This window comes from Opisthocomus hoazin, chromosome 5 (assembly GCF_030867145.1).
Source record: "Opisthocomus hoazin isolate bOpiHoa1 chromosome 5, bOpiHoa1.hap1, whole genome shotgun sequence".
Taxonomy (NCBI): domain Eukaryota; kingdom Metazoa; phylum Chordata; class Aves; order Opisthocomiformes; family Opisthocomidae; genus Opisthocomus; species Opisthocomus hoazin.
The window spans coordinates 81429474-81450591 of NC_134418.1; the positions used below are offsets into that span (position 1 = coordinate 81429474).

Genomic DNA, 21118 nt, shown 5'->3' on the forward strand with positions numbered 1-21118 from the left:
ATTTTTAAGGTAAGTGAAATTTTACGTAGTGCTAATACACTTAAAAAGCAAGGTATTTCTCAAAGAACTAGTTAACTATGTAACTTCCTATCCACACTGACTGAGGGTCAGGCAGAAGAGCTCTTAAAATTCATGAGAATTTTGAGCATAGCTTCTAGCAGCCTAGCACATCTGACTAACCAGAGAAAGAAGAAAAAAGGAGGTGAGGGAAGAGACAAACATTGTATTTGAGTTTTACATCACTCTCTCTAACTACAGCTACAATTTTAGCTTAGAATTAGGTTTTAAAACTTAGCTCTAACATACGTTGGCCTTACTCCCTTTTGGCCTGCCAAACTATGTTCCAAAACTGGTTTAACTGGAATCGTGTTCAAACACTGCTGCCAAGCTGTTTTAGTTCCAGAACAGGAGGGGAAGGAAGAGTCAGCATTTCTTTCTTCAAAAAAAGAAAAAGAAACTACTTAATTCTTTATCCTTGATCCAGAAATTCAAACAGCTATGTATAACCAAAAAGACTGAAATCACTTCAAAATTAAGGGCTTTGTTATAAAAGCACTTGAATTTACTACAGATTGTAGCCACATGGCAAAATTATTTCCATAAATACACTCTGAGTCCTAGTTAGTGAAACAAAGAACTTTTCAGCCGTGCTAAGATAAAAAATATCTCTGCAGTTATTCATACTGTAGTAACATCCAGCTCAGAATCAAGGCCTGTCCAAGAGGTTAATGTAAAAAAAAAATCAATAGTATGAGAAAAGTAGAGGTAAAAGAACCAAATACAAGTAAAGCGCATGGCATGGTGGGTTCATCTGTCTTTCTATTGGTGTGCAATCAATTTTCTTGACTGTCGAAACAACAAGAAGCTCCAGTAGCCATTGCTACTCATACCTTCAAACAAGAATGGAAACAGTTTGTTAAGTTCATCTTTCAAACACTGTTCAGTTGATTCAGGCCAGAAATTAGGTTTTTTCACCTCACAATTCAAGCCTGGCTGGCTGCTTCCTGCAGAACTACTTTTTCAATAGTCAACTGTCTGCCCAAGTGGAATTCAATAGGACTGTTTCCTGCCTAAATTCTTACACCCAGGTTTCTTTCTTTGGTGCTTCTTAGGTTCTGCAGATCCAATATTTTCCATTGCGCATCAAATGCAACCCTTTCAAAAATTGTCTTTACACTTCTCTCCATCAGCTGAAGATCCACTATCAGTCTGGAATAAGAAATTCCCCTCTGAGTACTGAATTTCATCAGAGCACATGTGCACACCAAGAACAGTTGAGTAAAAAGAGGTTTTATGTGACTTAGACTTCATGGTGCTATGCTTAGCTCAGTTTTCATGGACTACAGCCAAGGTAGGGATAGGTAATGAAATGGTGCTAGAATCTTCTTTCTCTTTCCAGCTGGTACCACCAACACAGAGTGAGCGCATCAGGCTCAGAGCTCGGAGAGCAGCAACGGGACACGCTTGGTTCAGGACTAGCTGCAGAACTGTCACCAGAACAAGTGTAGAAATGCAACGTGAAAGAACGAGAGAGTGATGTACAACTGAAAGCCCATCGACACCACAGTCCGTGCAACGACCTGACTGTGGCGTGCATAGGCAGAGCCGAGGCACCCTTGGTATGCTTACACTGGTATTTGTTCAGATCAGATGCATTATTTTCAAAACTGTTCTCCCAGTCATCCTGACCATTCACTGTGCTTTGGTTCACTCTGTGGGACAATCCTGAACCATATTTTGGATTAAAGTGGAATAGGTGCTACAGAACAGCACCTAATGCACTCTAATATCTTGCTCAATCCATGGGACTAGACGAAAGCTAAGCTGAAGTCCTCCCAGTTCTCCCACACATACCAAAATGTCAGTAGTACGGTCAGTAAATCCACAGCACCAAAAGATTTCCTGCAGAGCTGCACCAGTTGTTGCAGTAGAGACTGCTGCTGCGCACAGGTAGCAGGGAATGCTCAGCTGCGAAGCCTGCAGGCTGGTCTGCCAGCCCACCTGAATGCCAAGGTGCTTACCAGACAGCCAAGCTCCGTGCTGCCACTGCTTCCTCAGCAATTATGGCATCATTTCTACTAACACCTCAAGCTGGCATTTCCACCAAAATGAGCGGTGCACCCTGACTGCCACTCGCTCCTGCTTTCTTCCCTTGGGACAACATAAACAGTTCTGTGGCTACAAAGTGAATTAAACTGGGAAATGGCGCCACAGAGTAATACTGAGTGGGTACAAAGAAACAGTCCATTTTGACCCAGATTAGTTTCCTTATAAAATTTACTGCTGGTTCTTGTACCAGCATTAATGCAGGGTGATGTATGGAGGACAAACTGATGCAGGCAAGTGGCATTGCTTCTTTTGGTGGCCGTGCCAGCTGCAACATTTGTGAAATGACAGACTAAACTCCTTTTAGGTGCAACCATAACACTGGGTAAGGACAAGTTTATTCTCAAGCAATGGAGAGCTGTCAGGCAAGCTAAGAACCTGTAAATGCCACAACAGTCTGAATGGTAAGACTTGAAGTCTAGAATGTCACACTGCAGCAGCGTGGATGGTGGGTGGCTCCTAACAGCGAGTCAGATCTGATCCCTTCACTGGCAGAAACACCTGCAAAAGACAGAGCCACTTTGAGTAAACTTGGACAAGTCAGTTGTACAGTTTGGAGCCTTACTGGTGCGTGTGAGGGAAACGGAGATACTTGGAGACTGCCGGTTATAAAAGTTACTTTAAGTCTTCTTCCTTTCCAAGCTCTGTGTAATGAACTGAATACTGGCACCACACCCTGCACCAACGTGGCATTCACTGTCTGATGGGAATGCCAAATGAACCTCTGACTCCAAGGATAATGAGGCTTCTACAGAAGTAATACAGAGACTATTAGTTCTGCTTTAATTCTAAGAAAATACTTCCCAAGTTCTATTTCAGCTTGCCTTTATTACAGTGCGAATACTCTTATTTCAGTGCAAACTGTAGGAAAAAGCAGCTAAGAAAGACACGGACCTACCCAGGCCTGTATAGGAGGGGTTTATTTACTTATTTGTTTCAGTCTTCAATTGCCACAGTTGTTTTCTGTTTGAGAAAACAGTTGTGAAATCTTATCCCCACCATGTGCTGAGATGGTCTTCATACACGAACTTGGAATTCAAGTAGGAGGAACTGCTGAATTCTAGCGTTCATTTATCTAAACTAATAATAAGTAGACTTCTCCCACTTCCCTTTTGATACAAATTTCATACTGGTAACTGTCCACTGGGTTCAAAGGGCTCAGCATATGCCTTTCAGTACGTAGTACGTGTTTCAGTACCGCAAACGGGCCACGGCAGGCATGCAGGTACCATCTTCTTCCTACCATCCAAACCAAACTGGTAATACCGTACAAGCCTGAAGTCACATGTAGAACAGTCACACACTCATCCTCGTATAAAAACAGTCCTTCAGTTGTTCTTTGGATCGTTCGGTCTTTGGATGCTGCCTTGCTTGCCAACTTAAGATTCACTACGGAAAACAAAACAAACCCCAGTCTGTATCAGCAAAGATCTCTCTTATTTGTAAAATTCTCCAACATTACACCGCTAAATTCCCATAGTCTATAACACAATACAATGCTGTCCTATCATCTGCAAGCTCCCAGAAGTGGCTGAAGGTTCAGACATGCTTTCTTGATACAGGTCTTCAACGATACATACATGGGATTAGGGTTAAGACCTCTCTAAATGGTCAAATCAACACCAAAGGCCAGCAAAACAACCCACACATGATGGGAGCAACATTTTTGTGACTTGCATTCTTCACTGCTTAGGATGGTCAGCTGCTCCTCACTATGCAGCCTGGTGTGGGGTCACATTCTGAAACATCAGTTTGAACACATGGTATATACTGCTTCACATTTTGCAACCTTGGGTGGGATTTTAACACTAGAGTTTCGCTCTGCTTGATGTGACGCATATCCCACTTCTCTGTTTCTCGAAGGCTGATACAACATCAGGCTTCGCCTCTTTGGGTAAGAAAACATGTTTCTTGTAATGGCTCCTACCTCAGAGTTCGTGCTCAAAAAGTTCTCTTTCTGTTCTACCCAGCAATTTATCCAATTTACCAGCAATATTGAAGCAAGCCAAACAAATTTCAGTAGAACTGTATCAGTCACAAAAAACAGCTAATGTCAAGGACTGCAGCATTTCTGATGGGTCAGTCCAACCTTACCCCTCCTGGGCCTCCAGAGTAGAAATCTGTGGTAAAATATTCAGCCTTATGCAAGTTCCCTGGCTGACCCAGTTCCACATCCAGGCAGATGATTTTTATAGTCTATACAATTCACACATTTACTTCCCAAGTTGAGTTTTGTGGAGGTTTTTTTGTTGTTGTTCCTGAAATCCTGCTTGCTAAATTTTCTAAGAGAAATGCGAAAGTTCTCCACTTTCAAGCTAGAAGCCATGCGAGTTGTTTAGGAGAATGCCACTTCACAGATGTAGCACTGTGAATAAAATTGCTATCTACCACTGTTTCAGGTCTTCCTCCAACCTTTGAATGAATTTTTCAAGGGGTTTGCTTACCATCAAACAAGATTCTATGTACAGCTCTTGCAAGTTTGTCTCCCTAGAAAGCAGATGCTCCACCAACTACTGATTTTCCCTTTTGACTCTTATGATCTGTTTTCAAGGGTTTGCAACCTCCTCCAGCAACGTGTAGAAATTCAGTGCCGCGCATCACACATGCCCTGCTGTGCGTTTCCAGAGTCCTGTTTCCCTGAACATAGCGGGAGTCGAAGCACAAGGAGTGAGCTGCTTCGCTTAAAGTTCCGGGCTTCTTTCCAGCCACCACTCCCAACCCCAAGCTGTCCCTCAGGGGAACACTATGAGCACCATTCACATCAGTCTGTGTTTCTGCTGCCTTTCTGCCATCTGCAAACAGTGGTAATTAAACCAGCTCCCTGTCTGACTGTGTGTTATCAGCAATGTTTGTTATCAGATACTTAGAAACCATATGGAACATTGAAACCCACACTTTTATTAGCTAGGTTCTAACCACGCTCAAATGCTGGCTTTCATTGTTCCCTGGTTTAGTTTGAAGGAAGACACATACCCCATCACCACCTTCTACCAGAGGAGTGATTTGTAGCAATCATCAAGTAGTTGTGTGGACAAATATACTGTAATACTACATGTTTTCATAAACAGGCACAAGAAGATAATTTGCAAGAACTCTGATAGCTTACAATAGCCTACTAACAAATGCAAATGAGAGTTGACAGAGTGTTGGGGGTTGGGGAAGAAGAGAGATGTTTTGCAACTTTGGTAATTTCACTGGTTCCTATGGAAATATTCCCCATTTACAATGCCAAACTGACATCAGAATCAGGTCAAACATGGAGTAATGGAACTACAGTTACAGTAAAGATAGAACAGCTGCAAAGTAGGAACTATCCAAAATACTTCATTAGAAAACAGTTTCACGTACAAGACATTTAACCAAGCAAGTCTACAAGATAGCAGCAGCAAAATGCCATAGGTGAGTGACATCTTGATCAAAAATGTATTACTTTTTTTAGATGCTGTTAAAAGGAATGAAACTATGGAACTGAACTCTACAGGAGTTCCTATGTTGCAGGAAAAATATGATCCTAAATGACCAAACTTACTTCAAAAGTTGGAGGTGTAAAGGTCTCCCATCACCTTTTTGCAACTAATGCTTTCTCCAGGAAAAAAAAAAAAAAAAAAAAAAGATGATGGTCTAAAAGGAAGAAAAGACAAAAATCAGAGAACATAATAGAAATTACTGTATGTTTTACAGATATGTGGAGCATATTTGATAGTTTGTCCCGAGGGTGGTACAATTTAAGCAGCTTATACTGCTTATCCCATTCTCTCCCCCATGTCCATCCCCTAGCTGTGGCTGCACAGCCACGTGTGTGGCCGTGTGATCAACTGGAACAGGGAACTGATCCTTAATCAAAAGTATCCCAAGGAAAAAAATGAATTAGTTTCCTAATCCAGCTCTTTGCAGAGTACCACCAGCAGCTGTGCAGGCACACAGGGAGGGTTACCGGAGCGGGAACACGAGAGAGCAGCCTGGAGCACAGCACGAGGGCTGCTTATGCTGACACAGCTTCAGGAAGAAATGCACAAACGACACCTATGAGCCCATCCAGACTGGGAAAGCTACTTGTTTTACAGAGCATAGTGGATACATTTTAATCAGTAACACTGAAATAGTGTAAACATTCGCTTTACATAATCAGAAAGCTGACTTAATTTATTGTGTGAGGATAAAAATGCAACATCAACAGTATTTTACTGCAAATTCTGCTCTTTTTGCATCTGGTTCATTGAACTAAGTGCAACCCATCTGTTACCACATAAGACAGAAAAGACAGTCAAATAGAAAAAAAAAATCTTCTTTAATACAAATCCAAAATTATTTGCTTAGACAACTAATGAAGTGGAGTATATAGGCAATTAAACACCATACAGGGCTTTACAGAGTACTACAAAATTGCAGGAAGGTTTATAAAAGTTTATATCCGGGACAATTAGAAAGACAAAATGGGTTTATTAAGTCTGATGTTGAAACTAGTTGCCTCAGAATAAGGCACATGCATGTAATAAATTAAAATGGCCTAATAAAATACTTCTAATAGTTGGACATTGCATGGGAGCCTGCAAACAATTCCGGACTGGACACCCAGAAGCAGTGCCCCGCTGAGGAATAAATGTTGAAACAATTAGCACAGATTTCCTTCATTTAGGGAAAGTATGTCACAGGGCTGATTTTTCCCTCAGTTTCTTGTCTCTCGACCATGTAAAAATCAGACAGGGGACACCTCGCTGCCGTAAGACAGTCATTCTACCAGAACAGCTCATAGCAAACGTTAGCTTGCTACCACATGGTAGTTTTCAGTATCAGGCCTCACCACCGTGACGAAAGTTGCATTTTCACAGCAGAAATAAGAAGAAAGTTTTTCCAAATGACATACGAACATCTACTTTTCAACTCCTGAAAACTTCTGACTGGCTTGGAAATCTAAAGGAGTCTCAGCAATAGTTGGTCAATGTAATTCCCACAAAAAATACGATTTCAGAGGTTGGACATTCAGAAGAGAGCAGGGAAAACTAAAGAGAGGTGGAGAAATGAACAAAAAGCAAGACAGGCAGGAAAGTCATATATGAAAATCACATTGTAATTGGCAGAGCTACAATAAAACTAGGCTCTAAAACCCAAATGCATGATTTTGTGGAGTATGTATGTGTTTGGGGAGGTCAGTGGAAGATCAGAAATTAGTTTTCATTATGATCTTGGCCTAAAACATCCACGAACTCTAGCTCTGATGTGCCTGTCGCACTTCAGCAAAGTAAAATTAATATTCTTATTATTTTTGTTGTTGTTGTTGTTGCTAAGCAGGCAAGCAATATCTCACTCTAACGCTGTATTGCTTTTAGTTTAAAAAGATAATAAAATATACTTGACAAAGAAAGAAGCAGAGAACACATTAACTGCGAATTCACAACACTTTCCATATGGGAAAACATATTTATGAACAGCTCATTCCTGCAGAAGTATGCATTTAAATAATTTTGGTGTCCACTGCAGGATTGTTCTAACCTATTTATTTTATTGTCAAGGAAATTTCTGCTAGCAAGTCAGCAAGAGTAAAACCAAAGACCACAAAGTATGCTCTTCTTCCTAATGTTCTGAGAATATGTAAACAAGCCAGCACTGAATGTTTTACATCGCATGTTTAGTTTTCATGCTAGCCAGAGAACGGTGTGGACCTGATACAGCTCATAACTTCAGTTCTATGCAGCACGAGAATTTAGGTGAACTGTGATGGCAAACCTGAAGTTCTCAGGTGATCTGGGTTCTACCTCACACCTTAATCAAGGTGTTGATATTCACTTAGTCCCATTCCACCTCTCAGGAGCAAACACCATGTGAATGGCCACTGCTCCCCTATGCAGCATCTCTTCTTCAGCCACCACTGCTACAGAAAATGAACAGCCACAGAGAACCTCATAATCTTCTTTTTTGCCATAAGTGCCAACTAAATAAGACTGATGTGCTGAAATCCCACTCAGTTATTTAGACCACAAGAAGAGTCTGACTAGATCTGCTAGATTTGGTTTCTAGCATTTGGATACTGAAAAACAACAAGGATGTTGACTTTACTTTCTGCCAAGTATTTAGATCTTTCACATAAATGGACAAATGACAATAATCCATTTGGCTCTGGACAAGAAGGCAGAAAAATACAAATACTAGGAGAAGGCAGCGATGGACCTTACCAAAAATACTTCACCTCGGAAATAAGTTTATTTCTGAAGATGTTTTTAGCTCCAGCATGGTCAGGGTATGGGGCTGTAGGTAGTTTATTTGTTTACACCAGAACAAATCTCTACAGACCATCAAGTTATTCCACGATGCAAACATGAACTGTAGCAGTCTCTATTGCACTGAAAAATAAGCTGGAAAATGGGAAAGACAGCACTGTGAGAATAGGAGGAACAGCAGCTCACCCATTTGGCTTTCTTAGGATTCAATGCACTTTATGAAGTAACTTGAAAAAATATTTTAATCTTTATTTATAGTAACTGTGTGGGCCAATTCAGAATGGGGCACAGAATTAAACTAACAGAAAGGATATGATACACTTCGAGGGATGGCAAGGACAGGTACATGGGTCACCTCAAAACAGTGAAAAGCCAAAGCAGGCTCATTAGATACAATAGTGAAGTCTCCTCATAGATGGTATTTTAAGAAATACTATTTTCAACTTCTCCGGACTTTTCCATCTGATAGTGAATATAAGAATTGCAATTTTTATAGTATTTCTAACCAAGCACTATGTACTTCTTGGTAATTCATATAACTGAATTTTATATTGGATCTTTTTATTGATCTAGTCCTAGACAACTGCCATTCTTCTCTTCTTAATTTATCAGTATAGCAATTTACCTAGTGCATACTCATGCCTTATTGAAAAAAAATTTTTTGAACAATGAATTCGTAGATGTAAGAGGCCTGAATCATAGAATCATAGAATCATTTAGGTTGGAAAAGACCTCTAAGATCATGCATTCCAACCGTCAACATTACTGGGGGAAAACTACAACAGAACGTGTAAACTACCATGTACCTATTACTGCAAAAAGGTGGAAGAATTTTCGCTGGCCTTCAATTTCCACACAACAAAACTGATGCTTCATGGTACATACTTCTTCAGTACTGCCCTTAGAAGTTCTCCCTCTCTTTGAATCCTTGCAGCGGAACAAAGAACTTAAATTCTGCTACTGACTGCACTCAAATACTTACTGTTAATTTTAAACCCTAAAACAAGTTAGACTGTCATTACAAGGATCAAAAATACTGCCTAGTCATCTCAGCTGCTGCTTCTAAAAGGCACACTGAAGCAGTGTACCTTGAAAACAATCACACATTCATGCTAATTCTATATATACACAAGTTTTTTCATCTAATTCACAGTGCTGAAAGTATTTCACGGCAAGTCACATCCCATTGTTTTCTCTCAACTGCATGACAGTTCAAAAACATTCAAGGGCAGAATAAATTCCACATTACACCAAAACACTCATAAACAGTAAATTCAGAGGAATTAATTTAAGTCCTCATGGGAATAATCAGATATCTTCATGATACCCAAATGTTATGTTTTCCTTAACTCATATGGAGATGTTTCTCAATCTAAGGAAACTGAGAAGAGGGCAATAAATAATCCCTTCCAAATTCCATTTCAATTATTATTTATTCCATAACCACAATGCTCATGGTACAGCACAAACAAAATAAAAAAAACACGCTTGCTTTTGCCATCTTGTCAAACAGTGTGCAATCAAACTCCAGAAAAAGAACTAACTAACCTCTGATACACTATAAGGACGGGATGCCATCCAGAGGGACCTGGACAAGCTGGAGAGGTGGGCCTGTGTGAACCTCATGAAGTTCAACAAGGCCAAGTGCAAGGTCCTGCACCTGGGTCGGGGTAATCCCCGGTATCAATACAGGCTGGGGGATGAAAGGATCGAGAGCAGCTCTGCTGAGAGGGACTCGGGGGTACTGATAGACGAAAGGCTGGACATGAGCCGGCAATGTGCGCTGGCAGCCCAGAGGGTCAACCGTGTCCTGGGCTGCATCAAGAGAAGCGTGGCCAGAAGGTCGAGAGAGGTGATTCTGCCCCTCTACTCTGCTCTGGTGAGACCTCACCTGGAGTACTGCGTTCAGCTCTGGAGCCCTCAGCACAAGAAGGACATGGAACTGTTGGAGCGGGTCCAAAGGAGGGCTGCAAAAACGATCCGAGGGCTGGAGCACCTCTCCTATGAGGACAGGCTGAGCGAGTTGGGCTTGTTCAGCCTGGAGAAGAGAAGGCTGAGGGGAGACCTCATTGCAGCCTTTCAGTACTTAAAGGGAGCCTATAGGAAAGATGGGGACAATCTTTTTAGTAGAGACAGCAGTGACAGGACGAGGGGTAATGGTTTTAAACTACAACAGGGTAGGTTTAGGCTGGACATAAGGAAGAAATTCTTTACAATGAGAGTGGTGAAACACTGGAACGGGTTGCCCAGAGAGGTAGTGGAGGCCTCATCCCTGGAAACATTCAAGACCAGGCTGGACGGGGCTCTGAGCAACCTGATGTAGTTAGTGGTGTCCCTGCTCACTGCGGGGGGGTTGGACTGGATGACCTCTAGGGGTCCCTTCCAACCTAAAACTTGCTATGATTCTATGATTCTATGATTCTAAACAAAATGAGCTAGGACCAGGGGTCAGCTACATGAATTCACACAGCTATAGAACAGGTTATCCACATCATTCACTGTTTTCACGGTAAAGGAAATGCAGATTAGATTGTACTGAATTCAACTCCCTCATCCAAAAAAGAGTCACATGAAGAATTTTTTTAAAGCAAAAATAAATGTATTCCATACACTTCTCAAAAAAAAAAAAATCACTTTATTCTGGAAAGTAAAAAGCACAGATGAAGAAGTGAAGTTGTATATTAAACACAGAAGATGGTTGTAAAGTCTGGCGAAATCACTTGGTACAGTTTGTCTTTTCCTTCAGTCCAGTCTCAACTGACAAATGATTCCTAGTTAAGTTCCATCCAGAAGATCTATGAAGAAAATTTATTTATTTGGATTTTGTCAGTGGACACCTTTCAACATTTTGTCACCTTTCTGCAGCAGATAAACTGCTGCTCGCCAAAATTCTAGTAACCGGTACAATTGGGTGAACCTAGTCAAGTATCATCCCCTGAAGGTAGTACATCTGACAAAATAATTCTCAGAAATTAGGTAATTTAGAGGGAACAGCCATACAAGACTTCTAAAAACTAATGTTACCATCAGAGGCAAAACCACCTTGCCATCAGTGATACAGGGGACTACAGTGTAACACTGAACCATAGAATCATAGAATGGTTTGGCCTGGAAGGGGCCTTAGAGACCATCTCATTCCAACCCCCCTGCCATGAGCAGGGACCCCTTCCACCAGACCAGGGTGCTCCAAGCCCCGTCCAGCCTGGCCTTGAACGCTGCCAGGGAGGGGGCAGCCACAGCTTCTCTGGGCAACCTGTGGCAGGGCCTCACAACTCTCAGAGTAAAGAATTTCTTTCTTTTATCTAATCTAACTCTAGCCTCTTTCAGTTTAAAGCCGTTACCCCTTGTCCTATCACTACATGCCTTTGTGAAAAGTCCCTCTCTGGATTTCTTGCAGGCACCTTCAGGTACTGAAAGGCCGCAGTAAGGTCTCTCCGCAGCCTTCTCTTCTCCAGGCTGAACAGCCCCAGCTCTCTCAGCCTGTCCTCACAGGCTCAGAGGTGTGCCAGACCTCGGATCATTTTTGTGGCCTCCTCTGGACGCGATCCAACAGGTCCATCACCAACACTGATTCTGCCCGTTCTGATTACTTATCAGAAACAGCAGCTGTTGTGTGCACTGTGGTGTATTTCTGACAAGCTATCATAGGGAACTGAGGGCACCAAACATCACCTTTCTCTAGCAACTGTACAGAGGTCTTTACGGGTCACCTACATTCAACTGCTCGGTGTGGTAGGAAAAGGGAATTGAAAAAGTGAGATAGAAGAAAAATCAGAGTCTGTGGACAAGCGTGGCAACAATGTGATGGTTTATATATGATCATTTCCTCCATTTTTTTCCTGTGTGGCTGCTTTACTCCTACTTGTCAGAGGCATGCAGTCATTCAGACACTAGTAAGAGATTTTACCCTTCCAAAAAAAGTTTTGGAGAAGTGATCCTGTGGCGTGGATTCTTACGTAAACTAGTTTCAGATATTGTCATTCTGTTTCTAGAAACCATAACGCAAACAGCCTGGACAAGGTCCTGTGCAGCCTGCTGTAGGTGACCCTGCTTTGGCAGGGGGGTTGGACTAGATGACCCACAGAGGTCCCTTCCAACCCCGAACATTCTGGGATTCTGTGATTCTGTGAAACTAGAGTAGCTAGCTCTAGCTGTTAGAAGAGCTATGATGTCCTTCCCATTGCTATTCCATACCATTCAAAATACGAGTTCATTGCTGTCTGGGCTACATTTTGAGAGGCTACGTCTTCCTTCAGGGTTCTGTTAACTCCATATGTGCACGGAGGTATACTTCATTTGAGAGGGTCTCTATCATTAAGTTTAACCATACTAATATTCTGCTCTAGTTTGACGCTTAGTTCTTTGTAACGTATGTTGGGTGCATGTGTACGTGTGCACACAACCATCACACATACAGGGGAGTTTATGCAGTCTAGGACCGAATCTCAACGGCCACAGTAAACAAAGCACAGCTATGACAATTGTCTACGTATGCTGTTCCAGTAGCACCTCTCCCCTGGCTACGTTCAATAAACACAGACCCAACACCGGCCGTTAGACTATCGACTTTTTAGACTGCCACAACCTGCCCACCCTCACTTCTACAGGGATTCACGGTCAAGCGAGACTGATGGAACTAATGGATATCCATGTACAAAGCTGCTGTAGATCGTATCTCAACATTAAGAGATCTGCAACAACCACCCTGCAAGCAGAATGCTGTATTCAAGGTAGTGACGCATTTCTTCTCCGGCTGTGTAGAACAAAACATCCTGAACTAAATGCTTGTTCTGTGGTGAAGAACATGCAATACATTTCCCCGCCAGTATCCTACGCGCACTCAGAAATCTCTCATTCTGCACATACGCAGTCCCGTGCAGGAACTCGTGACGACAATGACAACATTCAGTGCATTTCACAACGATCTTCCCCTTGGAGTACGTCCACCCAGATAAATTGCAACTTTGAGATCAGGCAAGCCAATACTGTGGATCTTGGATGACTGTCAGCAATGAGCAAACTTAGGAATCCCAGAAGCCACTTTTACTAGCAACCTTTACAACTCTCGCTGGAGCTGTAGTGGCAGATGACTTACGCGAATGCTTTTCCCAGCAGAGAGGAGGACACGTTCATCATTTTCTGAAAGCTCAACTGTTTGCTTCCAACAGCCCTGTCCCTTGACTTACCAATACTAAATTGTCTAGCTACTAATCCTGGAATGAGCATGATTCTTACCGCAACTGGACAACGCACGGGTTGAAGAATCAACAAGACTGAAGATCAGAATTGTATTGTGACACTGAGGGATCAAAGGCAATGTAATAAACAGAAAAGATGTCATCAAGGTGGGCACTTGCAATACATGAAAACTTTCAGAAACAAACATGACCCCAAGTATTCTGACATACTTTTAAATAATTTCAGCAGCATATAGTTTTTAATGTTTTGCTATGTAAAAAGCTAATATGAATACATAAAGTTCTGCTTCAAAGTCACAAATATGCATACAAATGGCATTGCTAACTGTTTTCTACATCTTTGGCTGCAGGGCATTAATAGCTCACTACCTGCCTGGGAAGTACCTGAGGGAAGAAGGGAAAAGAAATGGAAGAAGGTTGCTTGTTCCAGTATCAGAAAAGAACAATAAGTCAAAGACAGGACTGGTAACCTATAATGCATGCTATATTTTAAGTTAATGCCCTATCTAATATTGGCTATTTAAAAGAAAGATTCCCTAAAAGGTTCTACCCTGAAGGACATCATCCTATGAGCTGGGGGAAATTCTGCTTACAAACAGGATAGCAGACAAACCAGAAAGGCATGCCATGTTTTGTTGTGGTTTTTTTTGTGCCATATGATACCTGTATCATGACAGAGAGATGTCAAAACAGCCACAGAACCAACATGGGCGAAGATGACCAAAAGCTGTATGAGTAAAGCTGAGAAAACTTTATCATCTTACAACCTCTATAACAACTTGGGGAATGAGATTTAGCTTAAGCTCTTTTTTGATCATTTGCAGTCTTTCCCATTCATTTGCCTCTGTCTTGAACATAAAGTCCAATGCAAAATCAACAAACATCTGCCAAGGCACAAAAGGAGGAACTAAATCTTCACAGCACTTTACAATACATTTCATTTTGCAATGAATACGTCACAACTTTTGTCAGATACTCTGCAGTGCATGCAAGCTGAAAGGCAGCAGCAACGTGCAATTTCAAGCAAGCTAAAGACCACACTGACTTCAGCTGATGTGTGCTTTTTTCCCACAGTTGCCGAGTTAATCTCTGTCCCATTTCTGGTCCCTACACTGGTACAACTGTTTCACATCTTTTCTCTTAAGTTACACAGGACTTTTTCGATTCTCTCCACCTAGAGGAATTCTAAGCTGCTGGGTCCTTGTATCCAACATACTTACCCAGGAGTTCTGTCTGGTTTTAGTCACTGCAACAGCCACCTGTAACCACTGATTTACAAACAGAAGCCTCCGCCTTCAAAATACACTGTTGCCAATTCAAAAGTGAAAAAGTAAGTTTTAAAAAAGTTTTACATTATGATTCTCCTTTTACCCTATCTGTTTTTTTTACTCATTGCCACTTACTATGCCAATACATTCATATAGCAAATATCCCCATATAGCAGCTAATAAATAGCATCATTAACCTAATACATTGACTCCAAATTCATTGTCATCCTGAAGTACCTTGTCAACTAGAACCTCAAGCTTAAAAAAAACTTAGAATTATACACAGACAGGTTGAAAATACCCTAAATACATGAATTTATTAAGAAAGTTGAAACTGATTTTAATTTAGTCCATAAGTGTGTACAAAGCTAGAAACAGCTATATGTTCATGCATCTTATCAAGTACAGAATTACTGAGGCAAGAATCTTGATCAGACTACTTAAGCACACACACACACTAGTCAACATACTGAGCTTTGGGATCAAAACTTCATTGCATTAAAACTTCACAAAGTGACACTCTTCATCTAAGTCCAAAGAATTGAACGTTGTATTTTAGTAACATCAGTTAGACAGAAGATTACTCCATGCATGGATAATCTTCATCACAACATGTGGTGAAAGACTAAAAATGTATGTCATTCATACAAAAAGTTTCTGCACTTTTCCAAAGACATCATTACAGCTACTTGTGTCTCTTTTATTCCTGTCCCAATTTGTATCAGAGCCCAGCAGGGTTTAGAAGAATTGTGAGGACAGGGGTAGTGCCAAATGGAATCAACTGCAGCAATGCACATGTGCTTCCAGGAGTTGGGCAGGCACCATGTCTTTTTCTGTCTGACTATAAAGCATGTCACAGATGTCAACGAAAACAAGTTTAGTTTTTGTGTAGGTCTTATGCATATTTTTACTGACAATCTTACTGGTTTAATGCCATTAGGTAACACAAACCAGAACTCAAAACATTTTCCACACTGTGTAATCCAAATTCTAATCCAAGATCCACTGTGTACTGAATCTGCACAGTGTCTACATCAACTTTTCATAGAATTTATTTTGTCTTTCTCGCATAAACAAACTACCATCTGCGTGTGTGGATATATACAAGCTCTATATGCCATGATCCCTTGCCTTACATTCCCCATCTCTGAAACCTCTGAATGCCTCCCAATGTATTTGTTTTGGTTTTCATTAGGAAGAATACACAGAGAAATATGTTTGAAAGCTTTTAAAACAAACCCATGTTACGTACTAATATACTTCAAGTAGAGGGTGGACTTCAAGGAGTTCCTTTCGCAGCTTGGGACGAACTTCAGGAAACTTCTGTCCCTTTCACAGGTAAGTGACTTTCACTGGAATGATATGTTAAGCACCAGCATCGCAATAAGCGGGAACTACACTCGCTGGCAGATCTGAGAGGCATGATAGCCCCCACTCCCCCAAAACCCACACCACCCAGCCAAATTCATGGAGTTCACCCAGGCACACGCCTTGCACCGGGTCCGCCACACCGTCACCCCAACGGGATCATCCATCAGCAGCGTTACGCATCGGGTGACAGAATCACAGAATCCCAGAATGGTCAGGGTTGGAAGGGACCTCTGGGGGTCACCCAGTCCAAGCCTCCTGCAAAGCAGGGTCACCTACAGCAGGCTGCACAGGACCTTGTCCAGGCAGGTCTTGAATATCTCCAGAGAAGGAGACTCCACAACCTCCCTGGGCAGCCTGTGTCAGGGCTCCGTCACCCTCAGAGGGAAGAAGTTCTTCCTCGTGTTCAGACGGAACTTCCTCTGCTTCAGTTTGTGCCCATTGCCCCTTGTCCTGTCACTGGGCACCACTGAAAAGAGTCCGGCCCCGTCCCCCTGACACCCACCCTGCAGATATTTATAGGCATTTCTAAGGTCCCCTCTCAGCCTTCTCTTCTTCAGACTGAACAAGCCCAGCTCCCTCAGCCTTTCCTCGTACGAGAGATGCTCCAGTCCCCTCATCATTCTCGTAGCCCTCGGCTGGGCTCTCTCCAGTAGCTCCTCATCTTTCTTGAACTGAGGAGCCCAGAACTGGACACAGCACTCCAATACATACGACACATACGCTTCAAACACTTTTCTATATTTAAACACGTAGACACGCACAGGACCTTCGGGAGCAGTCAGTGCCAGAGGGGGCTCCTCGGACACCCGGGCAGAGCAGTCCGACCCATCCCACCCCTGTCAAAGCCCGGCCCCGCACCTCTCCCCCGGCAGCCTTCGGGCTCAGCTCTCCTCCCCGGGCCCCCCCCACTCGTGTCTCAGACACCCGCAGTTCCCCCCCCCCCCCCCCGGGGTCAGCGGGGCAAAGCCAGCCCCGTTCCTCCCACGGCGGGCTTGGAAAGGCGGCAGAAAAGCCCTTGGGGTCGTCCCCGTCCCCCTCAAGTCGCCTGGTCCCCCACGGCTCGGGGTCAGAGCTCCGGGGCCCCCCGCGACCCCTCTCCCCCCGCGGCGCCGAGGGAGGGAACAGGCGGGCGACCGGCGCTACTCACGGGGCCCGGGCGCGGCTCCCTGCGGCGGGTCGGGCTGCGCGGCGGCCGCTCCCTCTCGGCGCCGAAAGCCGGCCCGCTCCTCCCCTCAGCGAGCCCCCGCGCCCGGCCTTCCCACGCGTGCGGGGCCGCCTAACCCCCGCCCCCGCCCCGCCGACCACCCTTTCCCGCCCTCCGCGCTCCTCCTCCCCTCAGGAGCCGGGCCCGGCCCAGCGGCGGGGTCGTGGGGGGGGCTTCCCCGAAGGGCCGGGCCGCGCTTCCCGCCAAGTCCCTGAGGGAGCTGACGGCCCCGGAGCCGTTGCAGCTCGAACGGTCGAGGGGTGACCGTGAACGGCCCACTCGCGACTCCCTCCCGCGCCTGGGAGCCGTCAGCCCCGCGCTGCTCCACCCGGGGTCTCGTGGCGGAGCGGTGGGAGCGGAGGGGAACCAGCTTCCACAGCCCTCCCGGCAGATAACGCTTCGGAAGGTGTTTCTGGGACTCATCAGAGGCAAAATTTGGCCAAAAAGTGGGCGCGGGAGGGGACGTGGCACCGGGCCGTCGCGTCTGCGATGCCCCATCTTGTCGTTCCAGCTTGATCGGTGGCCTCTGCCCACCGGCCTTGCCCTGCTCGTTGGAGACACGTGGGGCTCGGCAGCTCGATCTGCCCGCAGGTTGGAGAGCTTTTGGGCCTCCCTCTCCCTCAGCCTCAGTAATTCAGATAGTTCCCCTGGGCCAGATGTCTTAAAAAACTCCTTTTTGGGCTAAGAATAGTCTTAGGCTAAGTATAGCGAATGCTAAGAATAACCAGCATTAAGAATAGCAGGAATAAATCTTACAATCATTGTCTCTTTTTCCCTGCATATATTCTACTCACAGAAGTCTTTTCCTTTCAACGCTGTCATCTGACTATGTAAAATTGTTGGGAATACATTTCACAGAATCACAGGATGGTGGGGGTTGGCAGGGACCTCTGTGGGTCACACAGTCCAACCCTTCTGCCGAAGCAGGGTCACCTACAGCAGGCTGCACAGGACCTTGTCCAGGCAGATCTGGAATATCTCCAGAGAAGGAGACTCCACAACCCCCCTGGGCAGCCTGTTCCAGGGCTCCGTCACCCTCAGAGGGAAGAAGTTCTTCCTCATGTTCGGCTGGAACTTCCTCTGCTTCAGTTTGTGCCCATTGCCCATTGTCCTGTCGCTGGGCACCACTGGAAAGAGTCTGGCCCCGTCCTCCTGACACCCACCCTGCAGATATTTATAAGCATTTATAAGGTCCCCTCTCAGCCTTCTCTTCTTCAGGCTGAACAAGCCCAGCTCCCTCAGCCTCTCCTCATAGGAGAGATGCTCCAGGCCCCTCATCATCCTCATAGCCCTCCGCTGGACTCTCTCCACTAGCTCCTCATCTTTCTTGAACTGTAGAGCCCAGAACTGGACACAGTACTCCAGATGGGGCCTTCGTAAAAAACCCCAGGAGACCATTGGCCTTCTTGGCAACAAGGGCACACTGCTGGCTCGTGGCTAACCTGTCATCCACCTCTCATACATTTAAAAATTTTGGCTGTGGATCTGCTGGTCTCTTTCTGTGACACTCTGTCACCATACATGGCACGTGTGTGCGTATGTATGTGCAAATGTGCGTTATATACATGATACATACATACACACACATACACGTATCCCTGTGGTGGTCTTCAAGGAAACAGGAGTTGTTCTGTGGACACCAGAACTGACAAGACAGCCAACTTGTGGAAAAAAAGTCTTCATTGTCTTTGGGGTTTTATGTGACATCTTTAAACCTAACTCTTTTGCTTAGATCACAACTTTCCAACAATTTGTTGTGTTGTGATACCCAAACCTTGCGCTATCTGTGGATGACATATAACTAAAATTTCACTGCTGGAGTAAACTCTTACATAAATTGTTACAAAGGACTCAAAATTTTCTTCAGATAATATTTGAAGAAGATGAGTGATCACACATCGGCGCCAACTATCCTCAGTTGAAGCTACTTACTTAGCTTACATTTCACCAAAAATAGAGCTAACCTATTTTCCATAAAGATTTTATACCAGCCCTACGGTGCTTCTACCCGCTCTGCATCCGTATGATTTCCGGAAAAGGCTAACGCCGTGTTCTGTCAAGGATGCAGGCAAGGCCCGGGAAGACCTGGCTCAGTTTCAGCACCCCTAGATCTCTGTCTTTTTTCTTTGTAGAGGACTTGCAAATTGAATATATTCCCTTCTGTTTCACTTTTTGGGTCTAAATGCCATTTGCTCTTCAGGCAAGGAGCTATCTGTCTCAAATGCAGTTCTTCCCATGACGAAGAACAATAATGCTTACACTTAAGTAATTAATATTTAATAGTGTAAATTTCAGCTTCTAGACCAAAGGACTTTTTTGTTTCCTTCTTTGAAGGTGCCACCTGAAGCAGTCATGTGTATGTGTGGTTCTTCCTCCATCAATAGTACCTGTAAAGTGTGAATTTAAATATGCATATCTGGGATAAATGGGGTTTTGAAATGCCGCCACCTAAACCAGGAGAAATGGCCAGGTATGATCTCAGCCCTGGTTACACAGCGTTGCTCTGCTAACAGCTGAAATGGCTCTGCCCTGCTCTCCCAGTCACTGTGGTGGCTTTGAGACATCGACAGACCCATAACTGCTTTTATAAAACGCAGCCGGGTGTCGCAAAGCTCAGCGCGTGTGTTCCTCGGAGGTCTGGTAGCCCGGCACAGCCGCAGCTTTCCTTTTCTTCAACGGAAAGTCCTTTCCCACTGACGTTGCAGCCAAGGCAAAGTGCCCGCTTTTGGAACACTTCCCACTTTGGGGGGGCCCAGACTCTGGTTGCCAGCCTTCAGTTTATCACTGGCCATTTGTACATGTGTCGGTTCTGATTCAGATGTTTAGTATGTGCTAACGTATCAAGTAACTAAAGCAAATAGCAGTTATTCTTGCTTGCTGGTTTCACAGCCTTGCAGGGGAAGCGTGTGTAGCCTACAGCCAAATGCGCAACTGCAGCTCACGAACATACTCACAGCCCACCTTGCAACCAGCTAGATCAGAAACTAGCAGAGTCGTGGAGTCCATCTCAAGGGTGGGGGTCAGGAGGATGGGGCCAAACTCTTTTCAGTGGTGCCCAGTGACAGGACAGGGGTCAACGGGCACAAACTGAAGCAGAGGAAATTCCGTCTGCACATGAGGAAGACCTTCTTCCCTCTGAGGGTGACGGAGCACTGGAACAGGCTGCCCAGGGAGGTTGTGGAGTCTCCTTCTCTGGAGATATTCAAGACCCTCCTGGACGCAGTCCTGTGCAGCCTGCTGTAGGTGACCCTGCTTCAGCAGGGGGGTTGTACTAGATGACCCCCAGAGGTCCCTTCCAACCCCGACCATTCTGGGATTCTGTGATTCTGTGACTACAAACATGCCCAAGGATTTTTTGTTTATTTACTGAAGCTTCCTGGGCGTGTTTGGAGACAGCAATGAGCTCCGTATCTCCAAGACTACAGGCAAACAGGCAAGAATTAGCCCAGGTGAATGAGATCCCTGCTGCCATCACTGCGCTGCACAATGCTGCCTGGACTGCAGTGTGGAAACACCCATAAGTAGCTTTGTTGTCCTTGCCGAGACTGGGATGTTGCGTAGCTCCTTCAAAAGTAGATCAAATTCCATCATTAACCTGGCTAGGTTTTGCCTTTCTCCTTCTGCGGGGAAACTCTTCCAGAGCTGCAAATCTGAAAGAATCTCTAACTCCGATTCAGCACTTTTACTTTGAGTCTCTTAGTTCATATGACCCTGCAGAGAGTCAACCTGGTGAAATAAAGAGAGCAGAAACATATT

At 44.3% G+C, this 21118-nt stretch overlaps 1 protein-coding gene across 1 annotated transcript in view; it reads right to left on the minus strand.

Moving 5' to 3' along the window:
• The window catches only part of SLC7A2 (solute carrier family 7 member 2), a 61558-nt gene extending 44174 nt beyond the window's left edge, over nt 1–17384 (minus strand). The window contains exon 1 of the mRNA XM_075421913.1: nt 17306–17384. The gene's annotated coding sequence lies outside the window, so the exon portion shown is untranslated. The remainder of the gene's footprint in view (nt 1–17305) is intronic.
• Between the last annotated feature and the right edge of the window lie 3734 nt (nt 17385–21118).